The sequence below is a fragment of the Eschrichtius robustus genome, chromosome 2 (assembly GCF_028021215.1).
Source record: "Eschrichtius robustus isolate mEscRob2 chromosome 2, mEscRob2.pri, whole genome shotgun sequence".
In the NCBI taxonomy this organism is placed as follows: Eukaryota; Metazoa; Chordata; class Mammalia; order Artiodactyla; family Eschrichtiidae; genus Eschrichtius; species Eschrichtius robustus.
The window spans coordinates 150,863,674-150,869,188 of NC_090825.1; the positions used below are offsets into that span (position 1 = coordinate 150,863,674).

General features: G+C 43.9%; 1 pseudogene; it reads right to left on the bottom strand.

Annotated features, from left to right (window-relative positions):
- Positions 1 to 943: 943 nt before the first annotated feature.
- Positions 944 to 4,082, bottom strand: LOC137758617 (UDP-N-acetylglucosamine--peptide N-acetylglucosaminyltransferase 110 kDa subunit pseudogene; annotated as a pseudogene).
- Positions 4,083 to 5,515: the final 1,433 nt, after the last annotated feature.

The following is a 5,515-nucleotide window of genomic DNA, read 5'->3' on the forward strand; positions in this document are numbered from 1 at the left end:
ACTTTAAAAAAAAGAACAAACTTTAGAAGTGAAAGTAAAAATCTGATCACACACTATCACTTTTGGAAGCAGCACAGAGGGGCAGTCAACGGTAAAACACTGGTGCAATAGGTCAAAACTCTAGGCCAAAAATCCATTATTATTATCATCAGTGACAGTACCACAACTGTGCCCTTCATAATTAATAATCACTCCTAAGAATCTTCATTTGGCACCAGATGATGTGTTTAAGAGAAACACTCTGGGAGGTTTTGAATCAGACTTGGTTTTTTGTTAGCCAAGTTACAGGAAAATGTTTAAAGTGGGGGGAAGGGAAGAAGGAAACGGACCAGAAAAAGAATTTAAGCCATAAACCAACAAAGCACTGATAGTTCCAAACATGTCAGACACTAAAATGACTGATATAGGCTCAAGTGGTTTATAAAACCTATAAAAAGACTACACCAGCAAAGTCCCCATTTGTCTGTAGAGTTCAGAAACTAAAACAAGGAATATTTTAGCTTAAAACCTTATCTCAAAAGAATCATATACACGTCACATGAATAAAACCTGAAACCAAACATTTTTAATAGCTCCAATACCCCAAATATAAAGAAAAACTTAATTCAGAAGACTGGGCAATCTCTATCTCCCCTCCACACTAACCACCCATCCCATGGAAGACCAAGGGAGATCAGACCTTCCAGACTTGGGCAACACCTGGCTGCCGCAAAATTCTACGGAGACTCCTTGTGGAACAGCAGTCTCCCATCTCTTGTGTCTCTCCCTGTCATGATCATGCAGGAAGCAAGTCTGGCTGTGCTATCTGTTATCACTGTCTGTCACCCATCTGCAACATGATATTGCTACAAAGGTAAGTACAAAGTAACGTATCTAGTTCCCTTTCCCCCAGAAGGTTGAGGCTCAGGTACAGGGGTAATTCTCCTGCGCACACAGTCATTATTTAGGCCGACTCAGTGACGTCAACAGGCTTCATCATGTGATCAGGTTTGTTGCCAGCTGCATAATGCTCCCACATCTGTAGATAGAGGCGCTCTAGTTCCAGTGTGTATTGTTTGGTGTTGAACAGAGGGCTAGATATTCTCTGCTTCCAGACTTTGCCACGAATTCTCTTCAGGTATTCTAGATCAGTTCCCAGTTTCACAGCTATGTCTTCATACTCTTGTCTATTTTTAGCAATAAGCTCAAGACAGCCTAAACAGGTGAGCTGGGAAGCTGCAACTCGGGAAGCAAGAGTCTCTCCTGGCATAGTCACCATGGGTGTCCCCGACCAAAGGACATCCATCCCTGTGGTGTGTCCATTACAGAGTGGAGTGTCCAAGCAGACATCAGCCAGCTGGCCTCTCCGAACATGTTCCTCTTTAGGAGCAACAGGTGAAAAAATGATACGGTTCTGGGGAAGGCCCATATTTTGCGCGTACTGTTGAATATTAGGTTCTCCTGCTGGGAAACGCAACAGCCACAGTACGCTATTGGGAACACGCTTCAGAATATTTGCCCACATCTGCAAAGTAGATGGGTCAATTTTATATAGCTGATTAAAGTTACAGTACACAATGGCATCTTCCGGTAACCCGTACTGAGAACGTGTGGTTACAATAATGGTACGGGGAACCTCCTCTCCAGTGGCAGCCTTATTGTTGATCTGGGTAGTTGCCAGTCCATTGCTAATACTGAATCCATTAATTGTTATCTGAATTTGTCCTCTGTTAATCATTTCAATAACTGCTTCTGCAGTCGTATTCATAGGAATGACAGGCATATTAAGATCTATATTGCTGCTGTCTGCTTTGTCTCCTCCATCAGGACATTTCATCTTGACAATTTTCACGTCTGGTAGACTATCAAGAAATGCTTTGAGGTCGATGCCATTTAGCACAATTCGATTGTCATAAATGTGCCCATTGGACTTAAAATCGATGACTGCTTTTTTCTTCAGGTGAGGGAACATATTAGCATGATCACCAATAAAGAAAGTATGGGGCATATAAGCCAGTTTCTCAGAATACTGCTCAGCAACTTCAGCAGGTGAAGTTTCCCGATCAGTGATGATATAATCCATGAAAAGCGCGCCACTAGTCCCAGGGTACCCCAGCCACATTGCCTGAATAGGAGCTGGCCTGAGAGCAAAGAGTTCATTTCGAGCACCCCTGGTATAACCATTCATATTTACGAGGATGTGTATACCATCTTGATGGATGCGATCAGCTGCTTTTCCATCGCATGGAATCTGAGAAAGATCAACGAAATGATCGGCTTCTGCCATCACCTTCGCTCGGAAGTTTGTGCCATCATCTGGGCTCAGGGCATAACAGAATACCTCAAATTTATCACGATTGTGCATGCCTGGAATAGACTGCATAAGATGAGAAGTAGGATGGTTCCCAAAGTCAGAACTCACGTATCCTACACGCAGTCGACCATCACTGAGCTTCAAGTCCTTTGGATGTTCATACGGTGGTTTGTGAAGGACATTGATGTTATCCAGGCAGAGGTGCCCATGCCTCTCGGCAATAGCCTTCCTGACGCCGTGAGGAAGAGGATATAACATGCTGTGATGAGGCTGCACAGAAGGCAACCTGTTCTTCTCTAACTGGTCAGCCACAACGCTGACCAACCTCTTCATGCGCTCATCATAGTCTGTCCAGTCACAGACAATCTGCAGGCAATGAGCCAGATTACAATAAGCGTCAGGAAAGTCAGGTTGAAGCTTCAGAGCAGTGCGATAAGAAGCAATTGCTTCTGGAATATTCCCTGAATCCTTGTGAATGGAAGCCAGATTGCTGTGGGCATCCGCAAATGCAGGGTTAATCTGAATGGCACGTGTATAACACTGCAAGGCTCCCTGAACATCCTGCATCCCCGTTAAGAGTGTTTCCCATATTACAGTAGGCCTCAGCAAAGGTAGGACTGATTCGAATAGCCTCCTTATAATGCATCAGAGCTTCCTGCACTCTTCCCTGCTGCTGCAATACACTTGCTAAATTTGAATGGGCAGCAGCAAACTCGGGGAAGACTTCTAATGCTTTACAATACAAGCGAACTGCCTCTTCAATGTTTCCCTGTTCTCGCTTGATATTGGCTAGGTTATTCAGAGAGTCTGCATGGGTGGGACACAGCCACAGAGCTGTATTATAACAATCTTCTGCTTCGGCAACACTGCCCTTCTCTTTGAGAGCGTTGGCTAGGTTGCAGTAAGCGTCCGGGAAGTGTGGTTGCAATTCAATAGCTCGCCTGTAGGTGTCTATTGCCAGATCTATCAGGCCTTGCTCATAGTATACACAAGCCAGGCTGCCATGTACCACTGCATGATTTGGACTCAAGCTTAGGGCACGAAGGTAAGCTGCCACAGCTCGTTCAAAAATCCGTGCCTCTTTGAAGACATTTCCTAAATTGATATAAGCATCCAGAAAATTGGGGTCATGGGTGACAGCCTTTTCAAAGTGATGAATTGCAAGCCAAATCTCCCCTTGTGCATTGAAAACACAGCCAAGGTTACTCCAAGCTACTGCAAAGTTCGGTTGCGTCTCAATTGCTTTCAAATAACATGCCTTGGCTTCTTCCAAGCGACCCAGGGCTTTGAGCAGGTTCCCCAGGTCACTGCAAACACAGTACAGATCAGGATTGTACTGAAGAGCGGAGGCGTAAGCTTGTACTGCCCCGCCCATGTCGCCTGCTGCTACCAAAGCGGCTGCCAGGTTAATATAACCATCGATGAAATCTGGTTTGAGACGCAACGCATGCCGGTAATGCTCGATTGCTTCCTGCAACTGCCCGCTTTCCTTGTACACATTCCCCAAATTCGAATAGGCTTCTGCCAGAAGAGGGTTCTTTTTAATTGCCAGAGTACTAAAGTGGGCAGATCCGTCCAGCCTTCGACACCGGAAGTGTATAGATGAAAGTAATAAAAGTACACCAGTATTGTCTGGCTCTTGTCTCCAGAGCTGCATGCAGTGTCTCTCAGCTGCCTCAAAATCTCCCGCCTGATAGGCTCGATGTGTCAACTCTGCTAACCCTTGGAAGGAAAGCATACGTTTCGTTGGGTCTGTGCTGTCGGCCACGTTGCCCACGGAAGACGCCATCTGGAGCTTCTGGAGGGAGTGCGAAAAGAGGGTAATTGAGTCCCGCTGCTGCCACTACTGGCAAGAATGTTTCTAGAGGTAGCAAATACAAGGGCAGTAGCCGTACCACTGCTTTGGCAGGCTTAAGCGGCGGCAGCAGTTACATACACTGAACCTTAGGAACTCTGGTTGGCCATCTATCTCTCACGGTCTTGAAAAAATCACAATGAAGTTTAAGTTTTTTTTAATTGATAAGATGGTTCTAAAGTTTATCTGGAGATGCAAGAGGGAAGAGATGTGGGGACATATGTATATGTATAACTGATTCACTTTGTTATAAAGCAGAAACTAACACACCATAGTAAAGCAATTATACTCTAATAAAGATGTTAAAAAAATATAGAGTTTATCTGGAAGAATAAATGGGGCTATTGATAATAGAATTCTGAAAATTAAAATTAAGAGGTTAGACTTGTTCTAATGGATCAATTTTAAAATGAATGCTAAAGCGACAACCATTGAACCACTATGATACAGTCAAATAGAAAGCTCTTAAACATCTAGTAGAAAGTGCTCAAACATCTCTTTATATTTTTAGAAACAGTGAATGTTGGAGGAAATAATGGTAATAGAGAAAGTAGAACATAAATAATGTTGGAATAATGGTTAAGGAAGGGTAGTTAATTTTTACCTTAAAATACGTTCTAAAACAAATTTGACTGTATTTACCTAAGATAAATTATAGATAAGTTAATGTAAAAAAATTTAAATCATTATTCAGAGGGAGCACAGAAAATATGTAACAGATTCACGAGGGTATAAGTCACTAAATCCAATGACTTTGCAGGACCAACTGATAATCTTGACTACCAACGCTCTTTTTCTTCCCTTTGCCTCCTTTGACTTCTATGACACACACTGCCCTGATTTTTCACCTCACTTTGGTTGCTACTTCTCCAATTCCTTTGCAAGATTATCCTCCTCTGAAAGCCATTACATGTTTGAGTTCCTCAGGGCCCATTCCTTCTCTACACTGTCTCCCAAGATATTCACATTTATAGCCACGGCTCCAATGACCACCTCTACTCAGGTGACTCAAATTTAACTCTCCCCCAGGCATTTCTTACCTATCAGTATAAGTCAGAATCCCTGAAAGAGAAAGGTGGCACACTCAAATGTACCGTAATTAAGGAGACTGTAGTCAAGAGATCATTTGCAAAGGGTTTGGGGAAAACAACAGAGGACAGTAGTCCAGCATCTCAGGGAGCTTTTACTGCCTAGGCTTAAAGGAGGAGGTTAGGGACTTCCCTGGTGGCTCAGTGGTTAAGAATCCACCTGCCAGTGCAGGGGTTCAAGCCCTGGTCCGGAAAGATCCCACATGCCACGGAGCAACTGAGCCTGTGCGCCACAACTACTCAGCCTGCACTCTAGAGCCCACGAGCCACAACTACTGA